At 36.5% G+C, this 14,839-nt stretch overlaps 1 protein-coding gene and 1 non-coding gene across 5 annotated transcripts in view; both read left to right on the top strand.

Moving 5' to 3' along the window:
- Positions 1-14,839, top strand: part of MACROD2 (mono-ADP ribosylhydrolase 2) — a 2,180,049-nt gene that overhangs the window by 432,026 nt on the left and 1,733,184 nt on the right. The gene's annotated exons all lie outside the window — the stretch shown is intronic.
- Positions 89-194, top strand: LOC115892971. Its single transcript, XR_004052936.1, has one exon. It is a non-coding gene; the product is annotated as a U6 spliceosomal RNA (small nuclear RNA).

Here is a 14,839-nt window from a genome sequence, read left to right as displayed (position 1 = left end):
CACAGTGACCTACATAACTAGCCTCTCTACCTGGGCATTTGTGTGCTTTCTAGTTTTTCAAGATTGTGAGCAAATTATAAAAATACTCGTCTTGCTTCAGCAACACATAGACTAAAATTGGAACGATACAGAGAAGATTAGCATGGCCCCTGCACAAGGATGACACACAAATTCGTGAACCATTCCATATTTAAAAAAGAAAAAAATACTCCTAACTAAATCTTTATGCTTATTATATATATTTATTAGGATAACTTCTTTGAGGTAAAACTTATGATTTATAGAGATGCCACTCTTTCAATGAATTTACTGTAATTACAAGACTGCCCTCAAGAAAGGATATATACACCCTCCTAATCTCTGCCTCTTCAGTAACATTGAGTAGTGTTCGTCTTTAACTTAATAGGAGATACATTGTATGTTAATATTGATTTAATTTGTATTTATAGAAGGAGCACATAAAGGGCATTTTCTTTTTCTTTCTTCTTTTTCTTGTTCCTTAATTTCTCCTTTTTGGCTAAACTTTTTCCGTGTGATCCATTTCTTTTTTTGTTTAGAAGATAAACAGGGAAGTACTGAGACTAATACAACAACAGTGCACCACCCAGAATTAACAAAGATTAACATTTTAATATTTTTGCTTTAGCTTCTTCATTAAAAATGGGATATAATATTATAATAAAGTTGAAATATTATTAATTACTTTCTGCTCTCATCCACCTACCTCTTTCCTTATCCATAGGCATCTACTATCATCAATTTGATGGTATTTTCCAGTTTATGTTTTCATATTTGTCTATTTAAAATTAGCGTTAGCTGTGACTCTTCAAAAATTCAAAATGCGAGTGGCTTAAACAATATGGTTGTTGATTTGTCACTTGTTTAAAGTCCAAATGGGGGTCCAGGGTGAGTATGGTCCTCGACATAGTCAGCGACCCGTTTCTTCCAACTTGTTGCTTTATAGTGGGTTGCCTTGGTCTCATAATAGGGGCAGCCTTATTCCAGGAAGAACAGAAAAGGGATTATAAATGTTAGAATTAATAATTACTCATGTTATAATTAATAGCAATAATTACTTATTTTAATATTAATTTACTCATTAATTGCAAAACTGTATTTAGTTGTCTCCTGTACAAATAAGACTGCAAGGAACATTCTTTTACCTATCTCCTACTCCACATGTGTGAGTTTCTCTTGGTGAATATACCTAGAAGTGGAATTTCAGGGTTTTAAGGGATGATTATTTTTTACCTATACTAGATATTGCAAAAATTTTAAGCTTTCTCTGTTAGGGTATTTTTAACTGCAGGTAACAGACAATGGAATATAAAGTGGCTTAAATAAAGAAACTTATCACCTCATATAATAAGAAGTCCAGAGGTAGAACTGCTGTAGATTTGGGTAATTCATTGACTCAATAGCTTTCCTCACAGTCGCAAGGAGTCAGGCACAGACAAAACAATGGCCAGAGGCATTTATTCCTCTACCTCTCTTTGGAAGGGCAAAGAAACTTTCTTTAGAAATTTGTGTTAGCTACATTCTTTCATGTTTCATTGGCTAAAATTAAATCGCATGCCAATGCCTAAATTGATTACTTATAAGGGTCTACAAGACCATGATGATTGGCTGGAGGGCAAGGCTAGTTTTCCTTGAAAAATATCATCAGGAGGAAGGAGATACCTGAAAAAAAATATACCGTTAGGAAGGAAGAAGGGGAAGGTGGGTGTCAAGTCGGCAATCTGCACTGTCTGCTCTGTCTCTAAAGTGGTTACTGCATTACCATTATTAGTATTTGAGGAATACAACACTTTGTTGTTGTATTCCTTAGAATTTTTCTGTTTCCATTGGGTTGTACGCTTTTTTAGATATTTATAGACCCTTAGGATTTTATTTTCTTTGAAGTACCTTAGTTATGTTCTTTGCCTGATATTCTCCTAAGTTATTTGTATTTTTCTTATGGATTTGTAGCAGTTCTTCACATATTTTGGATAATAATTGTTTGTATGTATACTTGTGTTGGAAGTTTCTTCCATCAGTGAGTGGCTTTTGTTTTTACATTTGTTTGCATTAAAAATGTTTTCATAACTTAAATATTTGTGTTGCTTGTGTCTTATTCAAAGAACCATTTTTTATACCAAAGTCATACAGGTTTTTTTAAAAAGTGTTCTTTTTCTTATTGAATTTTAGGTGGATATCAACCTTTGCTAGCTCTATTCCAGCAGTTTTTAAAGTGATGAATGGACTTTTTCAAAGGGTCTGCAAGACCAAAACTATTTTTATAATGATATTAGGATGTCATTTGCCTTTTCCCCCATATATGTAGAATTGGGTCTTTTTCAACTTTTATTTTAGATTCATGGGTACATGTGCAGGTTTGTTACATGGGCATATTGAATGATGCTGAGATTCGGGGTACAAATGATCTTATCACACAGGTACTGAGCACGATACCCAACAGTTAGTTTTTCAACCCTTGTTCCCCTGTCTCCCTCCCTTCTCTAGTAGTTCCTAGTTTCTGTGTATTTCTAGGCATTTTATTTTGTTCATGGCTATTGGCTTTATGCCTATGAGTACACAGTGTTTAGCTCCCACTTCTAGGTGAGAACATGCAATATTTGGTTTTCTGTTCCTACATTAATTCACTTAGGATAATGACCTCTGGCTGCATCTGTGTTGCTGCAAAGATATGATTTCGTTCTTTCTTATGGCTGTGCAGTATTCCATGGTGTACATGTGCCACATTTTCTTTATCAAATCCACTAGTGACGGGCACCTAGGTTGATTCCATGTCTTCCTATTGTGAACAGTGTTGCAGAATAGAAACTGGTAGAATGATTTGTTTTCTTACAGGTATATATCCAACAATGGGGTTGCTGGGTAGTTCTAAGTTCTTTGAGAAACCTCCAAACTGCTTTCCACAGTGGCTGAACTAATTTACATTCTCAACAGTGCATATACAGGTCATTTAAAAAATTAACATAAAAGATACCACTTGTAGCTTATCAAATTACAACATAATGTTTTAAATGATAACTAATATAAGACAGAGTGAGTTGTGACTGTGACTAGGAGTGTAAAATGCTAACTTTCTGGAAATATGTTGCAAAGACCCCACCAATCCATACATTTTTAACTCAGTAATTTCTGTTCTAGAAGCTAGCCTGAGGAAATTGTAAGAAAGATGTTCAGTGTAGAATTATTTAAAAGATAAAAAAAAGTGGAAGCAACCATATATCCATCAATAAAATATAGAATCAAGTTATATCTATGGAGAGAATTATTTTGTAACCGTTTATGTGTTCAGAGGTTTTTGGGATGACACGGAAATATACTATGTAATTGTGAGAAAATCAGCATATAAAACTCTACATGTCTTAGGATTTTAATGATATTAAGAGAAAATTTGAAATGGAAAAAAGGAAAGAAACCACCAAAATGTTTACAGTGGTTATCTCTGAGTATTGTTATGCCTATTTTAAAAATTAGCTTTCTAATTTTTATGATAAATATATATTGTTTTCACTAATAAAATTGTTATTAAAAAGGTCTGGTAAAGATTGGCTACTTTTCATTTCTGCCTTGAGATTATTGGGAGTGGAGAGGGCCCTTTCATGAAATGAAGTCTCTCATTTCTTTGGGGAGGGAGTAGTACATTTGGTAGTGTGTCTTTCCCGATAGAAAGTGACCGAGCAGGGCCTGGGGCAGCAGATACTAACTCCGCTGGATTTCAGGAGTAACCATTGGATCCTGATTTAGTGGAATGTACTCCAGACTGCTTAGTGTCATGGTGAAGGGCACTAGTTTTGTGGCCAGAGTTTCTAGTTTATAGCCTAGTTCTGCCACTTGTGAGCTGAGTTAAGTTTTGGGTAAATTACTTAATCTGTGTGTGTGTGTTTCAGTGTTTCCATATATGAATTGGGAATAATAGCACTCTCTGTGCCATGGGGTTATTGTGAGAATAAACTGAATTATTATGTTTAAAACTGTCAGCACAGTGTTCCTACATAATAACCTCTTACTATTCTTTTAGTAAGTTTTAATAGGTCTTACTATTAGTGGTTTAATCAGCTGTCTATTATCTCATAACAAACTTCCCCAAAACTGGTGCCCTAAAATAACATCAAACAACCTATTTAGTCCATAAATCTCAATAGTTATAACTCATCTCTGCTCTACAGGACATCAACTGAGATGGCTCACCTGGGGGCTGGAGGATCTACTTTCTTTTTTTTTTATTTTTTAAAATTTTATTTATTTAAGTATTTATTTATTTATTTATTTATTTATTTATTGAGATGGAGTCTTGCTCTATCACTCAGGATGGAGTGCAGTGGTGCAGTCTTGGCTCACTGCAGCCTCCACCTCCCAGGTTCAAGCGATTCTCCTGCCTCAGCCTCCCGAGTAGCTGGGATTACACGCATGAGCCACCATGCCTGACTAGTTTTTATATTTTTAGTAGAGATGGGGTTTCACCATGTGGGACAGGCTGGTCTCGAACTCCTGACTTCAGTTGATCCACCCACCTTGGCCACCCAACGTGCTGGGATTACAGGTATTAGCCACCGTGCCTGGCCTGGAGGATCTACTTTCAGGAGACCTCACACACGTGGCTGGTAAATTGGCACTGGCTTCTGCTAGGAGCTCAACCAGAGCTGTGTGATGGGGGTCTCTATTTTCTCCAAGTGGGCTTCTTCATGGACTGCCCAGGCTTCCCTATGGCAGTGTGTCTGGATTTGGAAACTGAGCATCTTGAATGAAACAGGCAGAACTGCATCACATTTTTATAACCTGTCCTCAGTAGTGACTTCTTTATCCTACTACTTCATGGAGTACTACTTCCATCATAGTCATGAATCCATCCAGATTTAAGACGCAGGAACATAGACACTTCCCTGTCTATGTGAGGAGTGTTGGGCACCCTATAAGAAGAGTATGAGTGGTGGAAAATATTGTTTCAGCCATGTTTGAGAAATACAGCTAGCCATAGCAGTCTACTGACCTATTAGATAACATAAGATGCTTGGCATTCTTATCCACTAACAGCAGCAATCTCAATTCTGTGTATTAGAACCATCTTAGGACATTTTAGTAAATGCAGATTATGAGTGACTTTTAATTTCTTTTGAATATTTTCTGTATTTTTCAATGTTGAAAACATTACTATAATGAAAAGTTTTAAATGAAAAGATCAACTTTTTTTGCAATGTATCTAGATATTCTACAATCTATGAATAAAAGATTTTTTTTTTTTTTTTTTTTTTTTTTGAGACGGAGTCTCGCTCTGTCGCCCAGGCTGGAGTGCAGTGGCCAGATCTCAGCTCACTGCAAGCTCCGCCTCCCGCGTTTACGCCATTCTCCTGCCTCAGCCTCCCGAGTAGCTGGGACTACAGGCGCCCGCCACCTCACCCGGCTAGTTTTTTGTCTTTTTTTAGTAGAGACGGGGTTTCACCATGTTAGCCAGGATGGTCTCGATCTCCTGACCTCATGATCCGCCCGCCTCGGCCTCCCAAAGTGCTGGGATTACAGGCTTGAGCCACTGTGCCCGGCCTGAATATAAGATTTCTATGTAGAATTTTTAAAATCTATTACACTCCTTCTTTCTTGGTTTGGTCATATTTCTAGTAGCATTGACCCCTAGAATGAAAGAAAAGAAAGAAAAAGAAGATTCTACTTACAAATATTTCTATGTTAAATGTAGTGGTTCTTCAGAGCAAACCTTAGACACCAAATACAGCCTGTAAAACTGTGAAGTGTGGTTCCCACTGTCTTGTCTTTAGAACTCTGGGTAGCAAACAACTGATGAGCAGCTGCTGGCTTTTACTGCTAGTGAACTTGAACGGAGAGCAATTTCTGTTCATCTGTCAAGAAGGACAGGCACACAGTAAATTTTTGACTACATTTGATACTGATACAATTCATGCAAATAAACTTGCAAATAAGGCAGTGCTCTCAAGATTTCAGGAACTGGCCAAGGAGGCTGTTTTGCCCCACCTCCTCCAAAAACTTTGGAGCTGCCACTGATCTCATACCAAGTCATCTCTTTGAATTAAACATGTCTTATTCTGAAAGATGCCAAGGCCTGGTCCATTGAAACATTCAACTTGTCTTTGCAGTTGTAATTTATTTCTTCCCTTTCTTCCCATCAAATGGGAAAATTGTTCGTTTTAAAAAGCAAAGACCATTTAAGGTTTGAGGCAAAAAGAGAATGAAATATGGAAGTCAAGGGTCAGTTTCAAAAAGGAATAGTACTTTATAACAATTTAATTTACTTTTATGTGGCAATTGTTATTACATATATATAGGATAAAGTATGCAGGAGTAAATAGTGGATTGAATGTCACTCTGGTGACCCAAAGGAGTTAATGCAACTTCTCAACTAGATTAATTTATTCTTGGGGACAGTTTATAAAATGGTAGATTTGGGGCTCAATATAATTTTTATTCATTGAACACATATATATTCCAGTTTTCTATCCTAAACACTTATATTAACTCATGAAATTCTCTTAACACCCCTAGGAGGTAGTTAGTACCATTGTCCTGCTTTTTTTTTTTTATTTTTATTTTTTGAGACAGAGTCTCACTCTGTTGCCAGGCAGGAGTGCAGTGGCACAATCTCGGCTCACTGCAACCTCTGCCTCCCTGGGTCAAGTGATTCTCCTGCCTCAGCCTCCCTAGTAGCTGGGACTACCGGTGCCTGCCACCACACCTGCCTAATTTTTTGTGTTTTTACTAGAGACAGGATTTTACCATGTTGGCCAGGATGGTCTTGATCTCTTGACCTCGTGATCCACCCACCTTGGCCTCCCAAAGTGCTGGGATTACAGGCGTGAGCCACTGCACCTGGCCACTATTATCCTGCTTTTACAGAACAAAGTAGTTAAGAAACTTGCCCAAGGTCACACAGAGTTGCACTCAGGTTTCAAACCATGGCTGAGTCCTTTTGACCTATTGTGCTTTATTGCTTCACAGATAAGTTTTTGAAAAAATTACAGTGAGGCCAGGCATGGTGGCTCATGCCTATAATCTCAGCACTTCAAGAAGCTAAGGTGGGAGGATCGCTTGAGCCCAGGAGTTCAAGACCAGCTTGGGTAACATAATGGGACCTCATCTCTACAAAAAATTAAAAAATTAGCCAGACATAGTGGTGCATGCCTGTCGTCCCAGCTACTCGGGAGGTTGAGGTGGGAGGATCGCTTGAACCCAGGAGGTAGAGGTTGCAAAGTGAGCCAAGATTGCACCACTGCACTCTAGCCTGGGCGACAGAGCGAGACTCTGTCTCAAAAATGAACAAACAAACAAACAAACAAACAAACAAACATAAAACACCTAGATTGAGAGATCATGAATAATTATCTGTAGTGGATTTTTTTCAGAGTTCACATGCAAAAATTAAGGGTGGATATTACCAAACAGACAAAAGATAACAAGTGTTGATGAGGATGAGGAGCAAAGAGAACTCTTGCACATTTTTGGTGGGAATGTAAATTAGTACAGCCATTATGAAAAACAGTATGGAGATTCCTCAAAATATTAAAAATAGAACTATCATATGATCCATCAATCCCAATACTAGGTATATATCCAAAGGAAATGAAATCAGTATGTCAAAGGGATATGTGCACTGCCATATTCATTGTCCATAATAGCCAAGATATGGAATCAGCCTAAGTATTCATCAATGGATAAATGGATAACGAAGGCTGGGCATGGTGGCTCATGCCTGTAATCCCAATACTTTGGGAGGTCAAGGGGCAGGATTGCTTGAGTTCAGGAGTTTGAGACCAGCCTGGGCAACATCGTAAAACCCGTCTCTACAAAAATTAGCCTGACAAGGTGGCACAGACCTGTAGTCTCAGCTACTCAGGGTGCTGAGGTGGGAGGATCACTTGAGCCTGGGAGGTTGATGCTGCAGTGAACTGAGATTGCACCACTGCACTCCAGCCTGGGTGACACAGTGAGACCCTGTCTCAAAAAAAAAAAAAAAAAAAGAAAAAAGAAAGGGTAAAGAGAATGCGGAATATATACACAATAGAATACTATTTGCTTTGAAAAAAAAAATGAAAATACTGTCATTTGCAACAGCATGGATTAACATGGGGAACATTATCTTAAATGAAACAAGCCAGATACAAAAAGACAAATACCATATGATCTTATTAATATGTGAAATCTTAAAAAGTTGAATTCATAAAAGCAGAAGGTAGAATTGTGGTTACCAGTGGCTTACTGGGCACAGGGTGGTGGGGGATGGGGCTGGGGGCTAGGTAGGTTGGTTCAAGGGGTACAAAATTTCAGTTAGAAATGAGGAATAAGTTCAAGAGATCTGTTGTACTGTGTGGTGACTATAGATAAATAACAATCTATCGTATACTTGAAAATCACTAGGAGAATAGATTTTAAGTATTCTCCCCACAATCAACATGTGAGGTAATACATGTATTAATTAGCTCAATTTAGCCATTTCACAATGTATATATATTTTAAAGAATGATGTTGTACATGACAAATATATACATAATAATTAATAAAATCTATTCAGTGTGATCATATGGCAGGCACCATGCTAAACATTTGATACACCTGTATCATTAAATAAAATGTAGTGAAAAATAGAGGAACAAACTGCAGAATGTGATTTTCTAAAAGCAGGCATTCCTGAAATGCTTTCTAAAAGAAAAGATGGCTGATTATAGCAATAACTAACAGTAATGAGGACTTTATAGCTTGCAACAGGATTTGATAACCATGATAATTCATTTGCTCTCTCCCAACAACCTAGCAAGGTTGTCAGGGCAGCTGTTAATATCCTCAGGAGAGATCAAGTGACTCACTCAAGTTCTTTTTACAAATAGTAGTGCGGGTCAGACGTCTCCCACATTCCAAACCCATTGGACTCAACTTCCAGATGCAAAGAAAGTTGAACAGTGAACCTGAAATGTATCAGTTTGCTGCCTACCTTCCCTTTCTGAGACATTTCTTGCCTTAAAAAAAAATTACTTGTCTTTTAAATAACAATTGTCTTGGACTTGAAGAAGCAATTGAAGGAAAATATCTCACAGAAGGACAGAAGCTGCCACGTCAGGATCTAAAAAGCAGGGCTTCCTAACTTTTCCTTGATGTCAAAGGCCATAATGATACTGAAGAGAGTTTGGAAGTCTGATTGCTGTTTTCATTCTAATTTTAGTTTTCGGTGATAATAATCCCTTTCATTTCTACTATCTACTTATGTACTTATGTGCTAAGGCAATTGAAAGTGACTCTGAGGACTGTGTTAAATGTTCTGGGGTCACATCTAGGTTTGATGAGATGAAATGTCATGATCACTGCCTCCAGGAGGTAGTATATGCCATCCCTAGCCTATCCTATAAAGTTTATAAAATACTTTTGCTTCTATTTTAAAATCATACCCTCACTGCCACCCTCTATATTTGTCAGGGATTAGTTTTCCACTGTGATGTGAGGAAACTGAGATTGTGACTCCTCTTTACCTCTGCATTTTTCTCACTAGACCGTGCTGTGATGGTTTTGCCCATGCCTTCTCAGGTTTCAGCTTCTGTCTTGAAATCTAGCGTGGAGCTAGATACATAATAGATGACCCATACATTTTTGCAGAATTAAACTTTAATGAATTAAAATTTCACTCCTAACCAAATGATATATGTTTAAAGATAAAAGCTCAAACTTCAAGAATGGAGCTGCTGGTACTTCCCTCATTCTTCCTAAATCCAAGAGATTTTGGTCTCTGTAATTCATGTCACTCCAATAGATGGAAAGGGTGAACAGGGTCATTTAATGACCCGATATGGTTCTCAGATCATTTTTGTTAGAATGGCCATTGGACTAGGGAGGTGTCTAAAAACCATAAGGGCTGTGAACAGGAGGCCAAAAACAAGCCAGTAGCTGATCTGGCACCCAACGGAATAGGGAGAAAAAGGCTCAGTAGCTAAGCATTCTTGCTTCTTCCCAATGTACTTTTCTGACATTTGGGCTTTTTCTGTTTTGCCCATAGCTCACGTTAACCTTTTAATTTTCTTTGTGTGTGCCCAGCACAAGTTTACTTTCTAGATTCCATTTATTGACGTCTCTGGTTTATCTGCACATTTCACAATCTTTTCTAGCTGTTTAATAAAGGTCATGTTTATAGCTTTAGTATTGATGGTTTGCCCAGTAGGCCAGGTGTCAGCTTCTGTAATGTCCAATAGAATCCCTTCCCAGAAGACAAAGTTCTAAGATGTTACTCAGGAGTATCTGAGTTTTTATAGGTCCAAATAATGACTTTTGGTCTTCAAAATATATCATATGGTAATTATAATAACTTACTACATTCTGATCATTGTTCCCAGCACTTTCTTAATCTTGATACCAACCAAATCAGTCAGGTACTTTTATTATCCTACTTTTATAGATGAGAAAACAGAGGCACAGAAGTCCAGAAGCTGGTGCAGGGTCACCTAGTGATTGCTGGAGTCAGTATGCTATGCTGCTTCCCACGTGTGGTATGTGTAACACTTATAGGTCAGGCCCTGTGGTGGCTAGCGGGCTTTTGCAGTGAGCAAGACAGTTTTTACCTTCTTGAGTTCAAGAGTTCCCTCAGAGAACTCTCCGCCCTCATTCCTACCATTCATGCCTTCATGGAGACAGCTTTTAAATGAAGCGTTTGTGTAAAAATTTCACAGACCCAAGTTAACTTTGTATAGTATGGTTTAATTGCTCTACCTAGGTGCATTTCAGACCCCTACACAAACCAAACTTGCATCCCCGGGAACCTTTGATCTCTTGGGCTAGAGGTAAAAATAACAACAAAAAGTTCCTTTGGGAGGAAGAGAATTAACAAGAGATTAAAGCTTCTTAAAGCAATGAATTGACACCTGTGAATGAAAACCAGATGTTGAAATCTCTGGGGAAAAAAAAGATATGTAAATGTATACAGGGTATATAATTAACCTTAAGAGCATAGATAATAGAAAAATATAGTAAGATTATTAGGAAGTGATGACTTTTGAGTATTCTTGTTTTTAATGTAATTTTTAAACATGTAAGTACATATAATTTAATTATTAATAATTACTATTTAACAGCCAGCTCACAAAATTTCTGAAAACTTAACAGTTGGCTTTTGAGACCCAGTGGGAGCCATCTGACACCTGTTTATTTATATACACAAAGAAGTTCAATTAACATTGGCCCTGAAGACTCATATCACTCTGCTCCACCTGTTCACCTGGGGTTTGGAGGCAGATACATTGGAGCTCTAACTCTCACTCTATATTTTATTAGAACTGTGACATTAGACAAATTACTGTTTCTGAGCCTCCTTTTATTATCTGTAAATATAATAATAATAATTGTGAACAATTATCTTGTGCCAAATACCGTTGTAATCCAATGGATTTTCACAAGAGAGAGATACTGTAATTCCTCATTTTACAGCTGTGGAAATAGAGGAGTAGAGAGGGTAGACAGCTTGCCCCACTGATAAGTGAAAGAGCTGATATATGAACAAAGGCATTTTGGTCCTAAAACATGCCATTCTGACCATCTCAATATACTGCCTATGTTATCAGTTATGAATATGAAATGACATAGCATATTTCATATGACTGGCTCAGTGAATTCTCTCCAATTCTCTTTCCTTTCTTCCTATTTAGAAAATAAGATTAGGACCACAAGGTGTTGGGAATGTGTCAGATAAAGGGAACACTGCAATCTAGTGATGGTCTCAATCATGGTGGCACAGAAAAATCCCCTGGGGAGCTTTTCAAAACATAGATGCCTTGGCCACACCCTGTACTAATTACCACAAATCAGAACTCTAGGGTTTTGGGCCATGGGTATTAGTGTTTTTTAAAAGCTTCCCAGGTGATTAAAAGGTGGTTTTCTACTTTTAGAATTCTTGCTAATGTTACTCTCTTGCTCCTGTTTGCTATTCTTTTCCTTTTTTATCATAAACACAGTAAGAAATACCACAGAGAGAAGAGGTCCACATTAGGGACCACCTTAATCCAAACAGAAAAATTGATTTGGATTTCCTTAACAAATTACCGCAAAGCTTATAGATTTGTTAGTGGAAGTTCTACTTTATGGAGGCAGATTCCTGCTGATGTAGAAATATGTAATAACCTCATTCTACAGTGAGCTGCAGTCATCATGTAGTATCTTAAAAAGGGTTAGTTTTGTCTATCATTTAATGATTTGTGTGCTTCGTCCCCATATTTAGTTGTATAATTTAAAAATTATTGTGAAATTTGCATATCATAAAATTAATAAAGTGAACAACTTAGTAGCTAAGTATGTATTCACAGTGTTACGCAACCACCACCTCTATTTCCAAAATATTTTCATCACCTCAAAAGGAAATTGCATACCCATTAAACAGTTACTCCCTATTTTCCCTGGTCACTTCTCTCCTTCCCTTAGCTCCCAGAAACCACCAAACTGTTTTCTGTTTCTAAGAACTTGCCAATCAGGATATTTCACACAAATGGGAATTGTACAGTATATGACCTTTTGTATTTTGCTTCTTTCAGTTAGCATAACTTTTTCAAAGTTCATTCACATTGTACCATGTGTCAGTAGTTCATTCCTTTTTATGGCTGAACATTCTCTTGTATGTCCATATTAAAATTTGCCCATTCATTCATCTGCTGCTGGACACTCTGGTAGTATTTTGTTGAAAACTTTTTTCATTTATAGTCATGAGCAGTATTGGTCTGAAGTTTTCATATAGTGTTCTGTCTGGCTTTGGTTCAGAGTAATCCAAGCTTTATAGAATGAGTTAGGAAGTATTTCTTCCACTGCTGTTTCTTGAAAGAGGTTGTTAAAGATTGATGTTAATTCATCTAAATGTTAAATTCTTTTAAATGTTTTCACGCCACACAGTTGTAAGCTTTTCTTTGATGGGTGGTTTTTGATTACTGACTTAATCTGTTTACTTGTGAGAGGCCTGTTGAGATTTTCTATTTCTTCTTTAGTCAGTTTTGGCAGTTTTTGTGTTTCTAGGAATTTGTTCATTTTGTCTATGTTGTTCATTTTGTATATGTTATTCAATTTGTTGTTACACAATTATTTATAGTATTGTCTTATAATCATTTTTATTTCTCTAAGATTGAGAAGTGAAGCTTAGAGAATTAAAAGTGGAATAAATAAATGAAATAATGTTCATAAATAACACATTTATATTATAAATAATTATATAATATTTATGTAATGTTCATGTATAAGAGTGTTTATCATGTTTCATGTTATAAAACATAATATTTCCATTTTCATTTATGATTCTCGTGTATTTTTTACCCTTTTTTTCTTAGTCTAGCTAAAGGTTTGTTAATTTTGTTGATATTTTCAAAGAACCAATTGTTTCATTAACTGCTGTTTTTCGAATCTCCATTTCATTTATCTCTGCTATAATCTTTATTATTTCCTTCACTCTGTTAGCTCTGCACTTAGTTTTCTGTTCTTTTTCTAGTTCCTTAAAGTGTAAAGTTAGGTTATTGATTTCAGATCTTTTTTTTATAATATATATTTTATAACTATTAATTCCCCTCTGAGCACTGCTTTTGCTGTATCCCATGAATTTTAGCATGTTGTAATTCCATTTTATTTTAGGATATTTTTCAATTTCCCTTGTAATTTCTTTGACTTAATAGTTGCTTAATATTGTGTTGTTTAATTTTTATGGATTTGTGAATATTCCAGTTTTTCTTCTGTTATTGTTCTCTAGCTTCATTTATTGTGGTTGAGGAAGATACTTTGGATGACTTCAGTTTTTAAAAATTTATCATGACTTGTTTAGTGGCTTAATATGTAGTGTATCCTGTAGATGTTCCATGTACACTTGAGAAGAATAAGTATTCTGGTGTTGATGATGGAGTGTCCTATATATATCTGTGGGATGTAGTCTGTTTATAGTGTTGTCCAAGGCCTGTATTTCCTTAGTAATCTTATGTCTAAATATTATATTTATTGTTAAAAGTAGTGCATTGATGTCTCCCACAATTATTGTAAATTGTTTGCTTTTCCTTGCAATTTGGCCGATCTTTGCTTTATATATTTGGTTCTCTATTATTAGGTGCATATATGTTTATAATTTTTGTATCTTTATATATTCACACTTTTATCTATATATAGTGTCCTTTTTGTAACTTATAACTTTTTTTTTTTTTTGAGACAGAGTCTCGCTCTGTCGCCAGGCTGGAGGACAGTGTCGCAATCTTGGCTCACTGCAATCTGCGCCCCCTGGGTTCAAGCAATTCCCCTGCCTCAGCCTCCCAAGTAGCTGGGACTACAGGCACACACCCCCACACCCAGCCAATTTTTTGTATTTTAGTAGAGATGGGATTTCACCATGTTGGCCAGATTGGTTTCAATCTCCTGACATCATAATCTGCCCTCCTTGACCTCCCAAAGTACTGGGATTACAGGCATGAGCCACTGCGCCCAGCCAATAATTTTTGACTGAAAGTGTATTTTATCTGATTTTAGTATACTCACCTCAGCTGTCTTTTAGGTATGACTTACATGGAATATTTTTTCTCATTCTTTCACTTTCAGCCTATTTGTGTCTTTGGATCTAAAGTGAATCTCTTGTAACAGCATATAGTTGTATCAAGTTTTAAAAATATATATGCTTCTCTAATCTCTGACTTTTTGTTGGAGAGTCATTTAATTTACATTTTAAATAATTTCTGATTTGGAAAGGTTTGCTTCTGCCATTTTGCTATTTGTTTTCTGTATGTCTTATAGCCTTTTGTTCCTCATTTGCTTCTCTACTGCCATATTTTGTGTTTAACTTTTTGATGTGCACTTTTTTGATCCCTTTTCCATTTTCTTTTGTGTA

This window comes from Rhinopithecus roxellana, chromosome 13 (genome assembly GCF_007565055.1).
Source record: "Rhinopithecus roxellana isolate Shanxi Qingling chromosome 13, ASM756505v1, whole genome shotgun sequence".
Taxonomy (NCBI): domain Eukaryota; kingdom Metazoa; phylum Chordata; class Mammalia; order Primates; family Cercopithecidae; genus Rhinopithecus; species Rhinopithecus roxellana.
This window is presented reverse-complemented; position numbering and strand designations above follow the sequence as displayed.